We start from the raw sequence: 14655 nt of genomic DNA, 5'->3' as shown, positions 1-14655 counted from the left end.
TGACAACGAATGAGTGTCAGACTGATAACGAGTGAAAGAAAAAAATGTGCTGGTGATGTACCAATACTGAAAACTTGTTAATAACGAGAACTTGTCAATAACAAGGAGCATGTTGATAACAATTGAATATAAGAAATTTATTAATAAAGACGGGGTGTAGCGAAGCGGCTAATAAACGAATGTTAAAAGCATACTGATGACGGAGAGGTGTTAAAAGTTCGTTTGTAACGAGCGAATATTTACAAGCTTGATAACGAGTTGGTACATGCAGTTTTAGATAACGTACTGATATATTCAAGCTTATGATAACGAGTGGCTACAAGCATACTTTCGATGGTGACCTTGCATAAATTACCTTTTGATAGCAACCGGGCATATACAAGCTTTTGATAACGAGCTGGTATATACAAGCTTTTGGTAAAGAGCGGGTTCAAATAAGCTTTTGATAACGAGGCGCACAAGGAGTTCATATCAAGCAGGAGAGAGCTCAATGATAACGACTCAGCCAATACAGGTAGAGTGTGAAGCTCTCCTGATACGCTCCATCTCAAGGCTCTTCGCTAGAAAGCTTCCGAGGCTCAGCTCGAAATAGCCTCCCACCTGCTGCCCTCCTTCAGGTTGTATAATCCCCAACACATTAGAATTGAACTGCGTCAGGTAATGGGAGGGGTGAGGAGGAGAGAGAGAGAGAGAGAGAGAAGAGGAAGAAAGGGGAGATAAGAGGAGAGCCAGAGAGGGGTGAGAGAGCGGAGAAAAGAAAGGGAGAAGGAGGAAGAGGTTAGGGATAACTTCAACGCCTCTCTATCTCTCCCTCTCTCCTTGTATTACTGGATTAATGGAACCTTGTAGCGTCTGGAGAAGAGATCGTCATCAGAATTGATCCAAGGAAGGGGAGGGTACCAACAGTTACATGAAACCTGAGCCCTTTACCTTCACAACACTTTTTAAAGAGCAAACACAAATATTTAATTTATTCACTTTTATCAGAATGCTTCGGACCATATCACATTGCCTTTAATGACAACGAAACTTGATAGGTTCTATCCGCTAATCGAGGATCCGGTCACTGGTCAATCAGACTGTTGGTGATGTAGAATATATATATGGATATACACATATATATAAATAATTTGACTGCGTATGAGACGCCCAAGATTCGGATGGCTTGAGGCTGAGATAACTTGAGGTTCAGATGTCTTCAGGTTTATATGAGTCTGGGTTGAGGTTCAAGGTGACTTGAGGTTCATGATCTCTCTGTGAATGTTTATTTACATGAAATTATGTATATACCGATAATATTATTTAATTTTTTTTTGTTAGAGTGTCTCTCTCTCTCTCTCTCTCTCTCTCTCTCTCTCTCTCTCTCTCTCTCTCTCTCTCTCTCTCTCTCTCTCTCTCTCTCTCTCTCTCTCCAAACGTGAGCCTTCTCGTTATGCGCCACCTCCTGACTCGAGCCATCAATAGAAACATGAGGACCTCCTCACTGCTGCCTTCCAATGCCACTGAGAGCCAGAGCTTATCATTACTGATGACACTACTTAAGTTACGGCAGGCGAGTAACCAGGGTATAGCAGACGAATAAGTAGGTACAGTAAACGAGGAAGTAGGTGCAGTAAACGAGGAAGCAGATACAGCAGGCGAGGAAGTAGGTAAAGTAAATGAGGGAATAGATACAATAGGGTAGGACGTATGGTATAACAGGCGAGTAAATAGGTACAGTAGACGAAGAAGTAGATACAGTAAACGAGTAGATACAGCAGGCAAGGGAGTAGATACAGCAGGCAAGGGAGTAGATACAGCAGGCAAGAGAGTAGATACAGCAGATAAGGGAATAGATACAGCAGACAAGGGAGTAGATACAGCAGGCCAGGAATTACAACTGCTGTAGCCAACACGCCTGTCGCCGCATAGTTCAGAGCGTGGCCACCAGATATTGAAATCTTGCTGGTGAGTGAGGCGAATATTACAGGTGGCTGGACTATCGCAGGTGTGTGAGGGGAAATATCGAAGATTTCGGCGATAGAGAAATGAGCGACATGGGATACTATCGCCATCTCCGATGACGGAAGTTAGAGGGAAATACTCTCGCAGTTCTCGGTAATGGAGAATGAACGACAGGAAGACTATCTCACAGCTTCCACCTTCGTGGAAGAAGCAAGTCTATATTATTCTCTACACCCCCTTCCATTGGCACTGAGTAGTGTGAGGAATGCTTTAATGGTCTACAGCATCAACACATGCATGAATAAGACACATGAGATACCAAGTGATGCGATTGTCTTAGCTCCTGTAATCATTGGAATACCTTCAGCGTTGTTGAGCTCACACACTGAGGTCCGGGGGGTCGATCCCCGGTACGGTTGGAAATATTAGAACGTGTTTCCTTAAGACACCTGTTGTCCATGTTCATCTTGTAGTGAAATTGGTACCTATGTGTTAGTCGACTGGTGTGGGTCGCATCCTGGGATAAAATTGACCAAATTTTCCCGAAACGCTCTGCATAACAAATGACTTTCTATATAGTAGTATGTCATTGATGTCAGCTAGGCCTGTATACCTTGTACATGTACTTGTAGAAACAAATATTTTTATCATTATTATTATTATTATTATTATTATTATTATTATTATTATTATTATTATTATTATTATTATTATTATTATTATTATTATTATTATTATTATTATTATGAGATGCTGAAGCCGATATTCTTGTACTGTTTGTGTTGGAGTGGGAAGGGTATTGCTGTCTCCCATGGCAGTTTATTGGGTAATTGTTCTGAACGTGAGAATGCATAAACTGATTTAATTTTGGATCACTTATATCCAGGCTCTCGAGGGCTATCAGGGAAATTTTTGCAAATATATAAGCCATGATTAGTTGCACCGGCACGCTCAGGTCTGACACCAAGTGGATGCATGAATTTCATAGCGGCTAGATGACCCAGGATGTTATCAGACGATGGATCGCGCCTCCGACACTTTTGCACCTAACAATGTTGGAAGCTGCATTCAGAGTATCTTCCTACTGTTTAAATATGATTAATTGTATAAACGTTATCACCCCCCCCCACACACACATATATATATATATATATATATATATATATATATATATATATATATATATATATATATATATATATATATATATATATATTTATATATATAAAATATAGGGAGGTACCACCTCTAGAACTGTCCTGGGGACCCTCATCCTCAGAGAAAAGAATAAACTTGCTTCAGGGAAAACTCAAGGTTCTCCCTGAAGTTGTTTGAGAATTTTCTCCTACCACCCCCTATATTTCAAGTATGTTTTATTTAAAAACAAAATACATTGGCCAAACATTCACAAAAATACAACAGAAAGTAAAACAACATAGGTAACTCAGAGCTACATCTCGAATACTTCGTCCAGCTCCCCTGCAGTGGGCCGCGTGCCCAGAATGCTGCAGACATTTCCTCTCTGGATCGCAACACTGAGTCTCTGAAAGTGGAAGCTGGTCGCCCTGTGGTCCTTGGTTTCTATGATGAGCTTTTCACCCAGCTCTTTGAAGAACTTTAGAGCACACTTGGCCCATGCTCCAAGGGTCTCCGACCCTATTTGGATGAAGTTATAGCAAGAGGGAAGGTCTTCATTTTTTCGGATCTTTTGGGTCTCCCTGTAGCTGGCAGCTCCACCCCCTTCCACTACGGAGTATGGCAAGTAGGTGTCTGCCAATGTGGCAGCACAGGTGTAGTCCCAGGCAATCTGCTTTCCATCCTTCCAGGGTAGCATAGTGGCTCCATCAGGACGCTTTTAACTTTCGACTTTTGACAACCACAGGGGTAGTTAAATGGTAGCTCTAGGCTTTTTGTGTTGCAAGCAACACATCATCAGGAGCTTGCAATGTTTCAGAAATGAATATTTAGTCCAAGTATATTTGTACATTCGAGTAGTAAGTCCAAGTGAATCTGCTTGGACATCCTACTCATTTCTGCAATATTGCACGCTCTTGAGGATGATGTATTGATTGCTACACGACAGTGATAGAACTATCATTCAACTTCTCCTGTGTGTGTGTGTGTGTGTGTGTGTGTGTGTGTGTGTGTGTGTGTGTACTCACCTAGTTGTACTCACCTAGTTGAGGTTGCAGGGGTCGAGTCCTATCTCCTGGCCCCGCCTCTTCACTGGTCGCTACTAGGTCACTCTCCCTGAACCGTGAGCTTTATCATACCTCTGCTCTGTGTGTGTGTGTGTGTGTGTGTGTGTGTGTGTGTGTGTGTGTGTGTGTGTATGTGCGTGCGTGTGTGCTTATGTACATTTGCACTATAATTTACAGGTGTTCAATACTGATAATCCGCGTAACTGACTAAATTCCACAGAACATTTAATTAAATACTAAAATCCCGATTTTACAGTGAAACATTTATTCTGATGATATGAATACATAAATACATTACGCATTTCACTGAAAGACAATCATTTAAATGATTTTAAATGAGTTATAATTTGCCAATAATATAATTAGTTTTAATTTAGCATAGATGCGATAGGATGAAATTGCCTCTGACACCCACCACTGATGGCCTATGTATATTAGGACAGAAATTAGTTTTTTTGTTTGTAAATGGCGATTTAATGAACGTTATGTCAGCTTTCTGTGATACATAAGCATTTGTGGGCCATTTGTTGTCTGTTGGTTTATACCAAAAAGAATTATTTATTTTTGTTAGTTGTGTTGTCATTAAGGCGTGTGGTGTTGTGCCTTATTTGGTATGGTAATTAAATATTCGGGGGAGGGGAATTATACCTGACTCGTGGGGTGATTATACCTGACTCGTGGGGTGAGTATACCTGACTAGTGGGGTGAGTATACCTGACTAGTGGGAGTTCTACTTAATTCGTGGGGGATTATACATGACAAGTGGGGATTATACCTGACTCGTGGGGAATTATACCTAATTCGTGGGGTGATTATACCTGACTCGAGGGGGGGATTATGGACTACTCCTGAGGTTGGCTATACCTGCCTCGTGGGGTGATTATACCTGACCATACCTGACTGTAAGGGAGAGCTTCTTATAGCCATGTATTTTTGTAAATAGTTGAAGGCTGGTTCTTGGTTTCTCCTGCGTCAATAAGACTAGAATAAAGTCATAGAGACCAAGGAACCACATCCTACCACGACTGTGATGTATCTGTAGAACGGTACGTTTTCTTTCCTTTCTTTGTGTATTCTTTTAGTCCATGACCAGAAACTGGTTGTCTGGGTAGAGGGTTGTATGAGCCGACTGTCTGACAAGATCAGTGGGTTAATTTGGTTGAAAGAGACATTAAGGATGGATGACACCTGTTCGCCACCAGTCTAAAATGATTTAATCTGTAGAATATGGATTAAAATAAACACTTTATGTATAAACTGAAAGATATAAAATTCTCAGGGGATATAAGGGGATATAAGATGGTGCGTTTATGAGTTTTCGTGTACTTCCGATTCTGGACTAAAGCATCGAAATAAAATTTCCTTGCAAGAATAGTATCTTCCTCACCCCTCTGGGTTTTTCTTCGCTTCACTTTCCACATCTCTCCTGATCACAAAAGCAGCTCTGTCCATTGGACTTTTATTATATAAGAAATCTAGTGACGTTTTGTGGTTTTACTGTCAGTCTGAGATAAAGTTTACCACCCAGTTCTTTTGGCCTTCAGCCACTGTGATATTATGGTCACTCTCTATTAGTCAAAAGACTTTTATTACATAATAAATTTGGTGACGTTTTGTGGTTTTACTGTCAGTCTGGGATAAAGTTTACCACATATCTCTTATAAGTCACACAAACCTTGCTGGTAAGCCAGCACGGGAATTACTGTGACCATAATAGTAGAAACTAGTACTCTGATGATTTAAATCCTTCTCAATCTCTGTAACTGGGATCCTGTGTCAGATGCGACTGTTCTCAGATTAGCTGGTGTCAGGACCCCACGTAAGGTGGAGATTTGACGTCTCATCAAGTATCAAGTGTCTGACTTTTTTTGGGTTATCCTATACGTTACTATGTATGATAAATTTTGTAACTGAACTTATGTGTACCTGTACCTAAATAAACTTACTTGTCAGTGTCGGGGTGTTTGGAGCATTCATTCCGGACTGGATGTCATCCAGCTGTGGGTCCGCCTAGCCCCTCTTCACTTCTTCAGGTCTCTTTTCGTCAGTGTAGGATTAGAGACTCTACACAAATGTAAAGAATATGAGCTACATCATTTCTCTCTCTCTCTCTCTCTCTCTCTCTCTCTCGAGTTCAACGAGATGGATCGTGTATATTTATTTATTTAGGAGTAAAACAAACCCTAGTTTTAACTTCCCCGCGTTATGTATATTATATATTTGTTTATTTTTATAAGTTTAGTCCTTTTGATATCCGCGTATTTTCCCTAAGAAGTGTCTTCCTGGATATCACGTACCTGGACAGATGTTGTCACACCTCCGCGCATCTGCCAGCCTTTTCCCTTATACTGATTACTGGTGTAAATATACCTGACTCGTTGTAGGAATTATACATCACCCTTTAGGACATTCTACAACGTGGAAATAAATTTCACTTAGCATGCAACTAAATCAGTAATTTCGGGTTAAGAAAAACCGGTGATTTAAGAGAAATGGAACCAAATAGCATATAACTCGCACAACTTACTAAAATTATCCATTAATAGGTACACCTATTTCTGGACCAATTACCGGGAACAGAACATGCAGCTCTATCGCCGTCGGTACAACATGTAATGATAGAGAGGAAGGAATTGTTTTGTGTTCTTTAATCTAATTCCATAAATCAGAATTTTTTGTTGTCATTCTTTCTTTCTGTGAAGTTAGTTGGGTACAAATTACGCGCACCGAAAGAAATGAAGGCAGGATACAAATGTCGAGCAAGGTTTTGCTGAGAAACATGTTCCCCTAGTTTACTTTAATGCGTTCTACAGAGCGAAACGTTGTGCCGATAAACGCTTGCTTTGTACCTATGTCTTTCCTTATTAGCGTGATTCTGAAACAGCAATCTGAAGAAAACTTTCTAACCAACTGGTTTAATTCGATTGGTAGTGCACTCACTTCACACACTGTGGTCCGGGGATCGTTCCCGGTACGGGTTGAAACGTTAGGATGAGTTTCTTTTAGACACTTGCTGTCCATGTTCAACTAGCAGTAAAATAGGTACCTGGGTGTTAGTCGACTGGTGTGGGTCGCATCCTGGGGATAAAATTGTATAATTTAAGCTAAATGCTCTGCATAACAAGAGGCTTCCCATTTAGTATGTCGCTGATGTCAGTTAGGTCTATATATGTTATTCATGTACTTGTAGTAATGAAGATTGTTATTATTATTATATTGTTCCTCTGAGAAAAGCTTTCTTAATTAAGTACACGACACACGGAATTATATAATAGTAAATTTTAAAATAAAGATAACGAGAAAGACGAATTAAACATTCGTAGCGTCTCCAGCTCCAGCGAATTATAAACACAGCGAATGACATGTGCATATCTACCATATTTCGCGGCTTATTAGACGCATTTTTTCCTTAAAATGTCTCCAGAAACCACTCTGCGTCCTATAAACCGAAGGTCAGTGACGGGAGCTATAAGTTTTCGGTGTGAGGTGGGCTGTAGCTCTTCCAGGTACGTCCGAAGCATGTGAGCTATTAAAACTAAAACATGTCTTATAAGTCGCGTCTTATAAGCCGCAAAATACGGCATGTCCGACTCACGAGTAAGATATGTGGACCCAACTTTCCTACTGCCGACAAGAGGGAAGAAAAGATATAGGTTACATATTATTCTTTTATTGTGACAACTTTTGGCTCTATGCATCACGTTATTAAGTCATGGCTTGATAAAGCTGTATATAGAGCGGAACAGTCCCAATAAGCGTTGTTCCAAAACAGTGCAGATGTTCATTGTCTCTACAGACTTCAAGTTTCTGAAACTATTTAAATTTTTATGCGTGTATGTTTCAAGGATGAGATTTAAAAAAAATCATATATCATCTGAACGACAAAAATACAGTTAACAATATTTTTTTGTCCATTTTGAAATCAAATATTCATTTTCCAGGTTGACTGAAGTGATTACATATACACAAATAACCAGCACATAAAAGAGAGAAGCTTACGACGACGTTTGGGTCCGACTTGGACCATTTACAAAGTCACACTGTGACTTTGTAAATGGTCCAAGTCAGACCGAAACGTCGTCGTAAGCTTCTCTCTTGTATGTGCGGGTTATTTGTGTATCGTTCCAGTCACAGTATTGTGCCCTTTTTTGTTATTGATTACATATATTCACTTCCCCTATAGTTATACATATATCAAGATTATGTCTGTTAAAAACTGAAGCGAAGAAAATAAATATTACTTCTTTTTGGTGAAACTTCTGGATATATATAAAATTGGAGGAGAAAATGAAGACAGATTACGCAGAGAAAGATTATAAACTCAGGAGCAGAACATAGATGAGTTAGAAAAGTTGAAACAGAATAACGGTACACAAGGAACATAACTATAGTAAGAAAGAAGAAATGGTGGAACGTTAAATCTCTAAAAGTAGTGTTTTGGGGCAACGCTTTCGTATATTTTAGTTAATCGTCTGGACAAATATCAGTGATTACAAAGTCGATACAGAGATGCAGTAATAGCTGTGAGTCTGTTTATTTGTATCATGAAGCTCTGTAATCATTATTTGTTTTTGGCTTTGAAGTTGTTGAGTTCCAAGTTTTCTTACTCTTATTACTAAAATTAGGTAAGGTGCTAAACCTGTGTGGTTCTTTCACCGCAGTGAGTAATAGAGGCTCACTCCTCCATTAGCTAATCGAGAGGGAGACACATTACTCTCAGATGTTCCTAACACGTTAAAAATATGCTCACACAAATAATCTTACAGCTAACTCCCCATATCATCAATATCTCATATGCAGTTGTGTCTGTAAGTTAAAAATCGAGGCCAGAGCTGAGACTCGACCTCCCAGCTTCCTGATGTGTCCTAACTTACTCATCTCTTTCTTCCCACACTCTTTAACGCTAATATATTACAGTATAAACTACATTACTGTCATAAATTTGTGTCAAGTACTGTAATATAAAAAAATTAAAATATTTATTTAAAAAAATGCTTACTATAAATAAGTCCCTAAGAATTTACGCGTAAGGAAATTTTTTAAGGACATTCACTTTGTAAAAAATGGTGGTCAAAAGTAAAAAGAAAATACTTTTCTAAAAAGGTAAGCTACTTATGGGGTAATAAAAGGATTAACACCATTTCTTAGCGCACTGGAGTAAGCAACAATTCGTAATACAGAGGAAATATATCAGGCTCACGTCTGCACATAAACCGACAACACCATCCGTCTTCACCAGCGTGGAGCGCTACACTGTTCCATCTCTCTTGTTTGCTTAAAAGCTTGAGCCAGGAAGTAGTAGGGAAATGGAGCCTGCATGTGGAAGGCGACGACGGTGGGGGAATATGTGTCTTGTGCGGGGCACTTTCGCTTCCGCCAGCACCAGTATTTGTTTTCTGCAGCTGACTTTCCCCGTCTAACTAGGGAATATCCATCTTGTTTTAGGGAAGTTTCCAGTCTCCTGTGGGAATACTCCTCGTAAACGTTAGCCATTTTTCTAGCTTAGCGATTTTTTTTGAAACTTCCCTCCTGTCTGGTTGGAAATATTCTTGTTTATGGTAAGAAGTTCCTTAGTCTGATATGTCAGAATTCCCCCATGGTCGGAACAATCATTGCCTGTCGGGAAAGTGTCCGTCTTACGCTGCCAACCTTCCTGGCTTGCAGGATAATGTATGTTGTGAATGTTTGTTACTTTCCTTTCCAAGTGATGATTTATCTGTTATTCGTGTCAGGCATTTCATTGTTGACTGTGCGTATATATCTATTTATCTATCCAACTATATATATATATATATATATATATATATATATATATATATATATATATATATATATATATATATATATATATATATGGGTACTTTGCATATATATGGAGAAACGGTCGTCCACGATTAATGAAAATGTGTGTGTATGTATGTATGTGTGTGTGTGTGTGTGTGTGTGTGTGTGTGTGTGTGTGTGTGTGTGTGTGTGTGTGTGTGTGTGTGTCCTCACCTAATCGTGATTACAATGGTCGAGTCATAGCTCCTGGCCCCTGTATGTGTGTGTGTGTGTGTTTGTATGAAAGAACTACTAAACCGGGTTAAGAACTTCTGTGCCCGAATGAGTCATGTCAATTTCAGCCTGACAGAATCACATCATCTTCTGCTTGAGAAAAGCATGTCATTCGCGTGCGGGGTTATCAGCGTTGTGGAGATGGAGAGAGAGTTTGCCAGCTTAGCGAGAGTTACAGCTCCCTAAGGAAGAGGTTGTTATCCCTTGATATACCAGGCAACTGAGTGAGTGCCTCGCTACATTTCCCCTTCCCTGGTGATTGCACATTCTTTAGCATATACAAAGGAATATGTATTAATGCTTACGTGTATACTTATGTATGCGATTATGTATGTAATATAAAAAAATGTATGTAATATATGAAAAAAATTAACATGTATCCTGTGATCAGAGAATATTTGTTGTCTTTCCAAAATTTAGGTCGGGAAAAAGGTGAAAAGTTTGTTACAGCTATATTGATGATTCTGTTCCGCTGTGATGTGTTAACACAGTATGTGTGTGTGAGAGTTTCGTTCATAGAAGGCAATTGATGCATTTTTTCATAAATAGACAAAAAAAAGAGCCTTTGTGGCACTTTGAAATTCTCAGTTTTTCTTGAGAATTAACAGAGCTGAAACACATTGTCTCCTAACAGTTACTGGTTCAACTTATACAAATTTAGTCCTGTAGTCTGTCACAATGAAAAAATGAGCGGCAGTCTTCCTGGCACTGCTCTCTCTCTCTCTCTCTCTCTCTCTCTCTCTCTCCCTCCATGATAATCTGCTCCTACTCCTGTATCTGGGCATATACTCACGCACATATTCTCACCATCTACACACAAATGTGTCACTTATGCGAGCAGGTGTTAGCATATATATGTACTTTTGCATTTATACACATGTATGTATGTGAATTCGCACTTTACACAAGCATTCGTCTATCTCTCCACTAATATACCTTTGTGTATACTCATATGTGTTGATATATTGACGTGCGTGTGTATGCATTCATCTAAGTCAATTAGTAACTCCCCTAACACAGCACGAATGTTTACCTCTGATGGAGTGATGGAAGGGGAGCTGGTGAACAGCCCTCGTCCCTGTCTGGTAATATTGCAACAACACACAACACCTCTCTCTTGTTTGGTAATATTGCAGCAACACACACACACACACACACACACAAAGAGGAGCTGTGGGTTAACCCCTGCAACCACAAATAGGTAAGTATACACACACACACACACACACACACACACACACACCCACACACACACACACACACGTATACACATACCCCTCGCCCCTCTTTCGTAATATTACAGGCAAACCCAGCACATCTCTCATCGCCCTTGCTTATTAATGTCGCTGAGGCAAAAAACTGTACCCAAACAGGAGGCAAGGAATTATCCAAGGGATTTTTGGAACATATCGCTGAGATAGAGAGAGAAAAGAGGTACTAATGTGGTATGCTAAAGAATTAAATAAAATCGCTCGCATAACTGTACATAAAATAATAAAAACGCAAAAAAGTTGATCAAAAATCGAAGAAATTAAACGAGATAATTTTTCGGGATTATGATGAAGAACAGTGTGAAAATGCTTCACAAAATAATAAACTCTTACTGGGATAAAACTAAACCTTAAACCAAACCGACCCAATGAAAGCCTTTTGTAAGTATTGCCTCTTTACAGCCATTCTTCTTACCAGAACATGGGTTTATAATACCGCGAAGGTGTACAATAAATAATATGTAAAACAAACTATAGTACAGGTGGGGTTTGAACTCGCGGCAAGTGAATCGTAAAACTCCAGGCCAGCGCATATCCTGCTGGGCCAGTGCCATTACGATTTCGTGAGTCATATGTGCAACACCTAGTTATTTTTACAGAAAGGGCATTTCACCCTTGTGGACCAGAAAAGTTACTCACCTGGTGTAGAATATGAAAGGGGAAATACTAATATGTACATTGCTAAAGTATCTATAATTTTTAATCAAGGAAGGAAAATACTGAATTTTGCCATACATAGATATGAAAATTTAGTAGCATCTGAAAAAAATCGTATTAAAAAGAAACTTGAGGAATAGAAAGTGACGAAAATCATGATTAAAAAAAATAAATTACGATATAAATTTACCCAACAAGTTCCGACCAAATTATGTTTGAAAAAAAAAGATAACCTAAGTCAATGTAATTCCACTGAAGATATTACTTTATTTTGATTATTTATAATCGTTTATATACGATAATATAAAAAACTAGAAATAGTTAAGCAACCTAGAAATATGATGAAATATGATGCGTCATAAAGCATTTAGTATAATCCAAAATCTCCATGAAGACAGAAATTGAACAAAAGAGATTAGAGCGGTATACACATACATACATGTATATATATATATATATATATATATATATATATATATATATATATATATATATATATATATATATATATATACTATATATATATATATATATATATATATATATATATATATATATATATATATATATATATATGTATGTATATATATGTATATATATATATATATATATATATATATATATATATATATATATATATATGTATATATATGTATATATATATATTTATGTATATATATATATGTTTCTATATATATATATCTATATATATATATATATATATATATATATATATATATATATATATATATATATATATCTGCTTGTAAATGAAATCTTGTCTTTATTTCCTGACGTAATGTAGGATTCAGAATCCATTTTAAAACAAATTTTGGTGAATCCAATTACACTCACTGTCAAAAGCAAATGGAATGAGGCATGAGGGACTGCATATTAGAAATAAAATGACCAAAAAACACTGGAAATCATAGAGTACGAAAGTGAAGGATAGGAAAATGACAGGAACATAAAAGATATGGAAAATGAATACAATGAAATATTGTAATCTAATACTTACAGTAAAGATATACCTTTTTTTGGATGATTAAAGAGGCTGAACATGATTGTAAAGATTTAAATAGTTTTCTCATTAATAGTAATAATAATAATAATAAGAGGAACAACAGTAATAAAATTAATAATAACCACAATAATAATTGTCTTCTTAATTAAATTTCCAGACAACATATAAGTATTAAACTGACAGTAGGATGTCACATTTCATTCATGTAATATAAATCTTTATTTATCTCGGAGTTGCAATGTGGTACTAGCAACTCAACTCCCTTCTAGCATGAAAGAATAAACGATATTTGTTTACCGATGACGAATTTCGGTGAATGGATTCATCAGCAATTTTAGCATATTATATTTCGGCTGCTTTTCGTTCACCTGGGTTTGATAAAGCCCCCGCTCTGCTAAATGTAAGGTGAAAATCATATCCAGTCTTTGCAAGAGAGTCCACTTATTTTTCGTGCTGACATGGTGACATATTCTGATTAATTTGGTCTTATTAAGCAACAAAAGGGAGACCCCGGTAATTACTCGGCTTTAATGTTTGTGTAGATTAGAAGGTTGCAACATTTATGTCTTCTCTAATTACCTTGGTGATTAATTTCATGGTTTATTAGGCCGATAATGGGTATGGCAGAACCTTTCCGTTCCCTAAACGTAAGTCATCTATTAGGAAATTTAATTAAAAAATACAAGAACACGATTATTTAAATTCTAGAAATTGGTTGCTACATATACCGCATGATTAGAGTGATTAACTCTAAAGAAAATGATAGAAATATAACCAGTTACATTTCTAGATTTATGTAGGTAACAAGCCGTAGTGTACATTATGATTAGACTTTGTTAAAATAGGTCAATCAAGAAAATTTTAGATCAAGGTCTTCAGAGTGAAACATCAGTACAGTAAGAGACTGACATTATATCATGTATCAAAACAATCACGAGTGAAACATCGCTGCCTCAGAAAAATTATTTATTATAATAATGTTACCTGATAGGAAACACTTAGGAAAATTTTCACACGTAGGTCGGTTGGTAGCGCATTTAGCTCACACAATGTGTATCCGTGGTTCGATCCCCGGTACGGGTGGATACATTACCCATGTTTCCCAACATGTGCTGTAGGCGTTAACCTAGCAGCAAGTAGGTACCTGGATGTTAGCCGACTTGTGTGGGTCATATCCTCGGGGGGAAGGGGGGGGATACTATATCTAAGATAGTGGTCAAATGAGCTAAAATTTTATGGTTTAAGAGCTTTGTGAAAAAAAATTAAAAAAATCCATCCAAATATTACGCTAAAATCAATAACGTTGCCTAATTTTTTTCCATATTTTTTTCAGCGGATATGTCGCGTTGTCACATGTAAGGCAGATTTGAGAAACGTCTGGTTACTTAATTGCGGTTCTTGACGATTATCATAATTGCCGTTATGTAAACTTATTATCTAAAAATCAATCATTATGGAGTGAATGATAATTCTTTGTGTCTACAGTTTACACTCTAATATA

General features: G+C 37.6%; 1 protein-coding gene across 2 annotated transcripts in view; it reads right to left on the bottom strand.

Annotated features, from left to right (window-relative positions):
• Positions 1–14655, bottom strand: part of LOC128687554 (zwei Ig domain protein zig-8) — a 224129-nt gene that overhangs the window by 127697 nt on the left and 81777 nt on the right. The window lies entirely within an intron of this gene.

Source organism: Cherax quadricarinatus, chromosome 11 (assembly GCF_038502225.1).
Source record: "Cherax quadricarinatus isolate ZL_2023a chromosome 11, ASM3850222v1, whole genome shotgun sequence".
Lineage (NCBI taxonomy): Eukaryota > Metazoa > Arthropoda > Malacostraca > Decapoda > Parastacidae > Cherax > Cherax quadricarinatus.
Note: the sequence above shows the minus strand (reverse complement) of the source record. Positions and strands in the feature narration are given on the sequence as shown.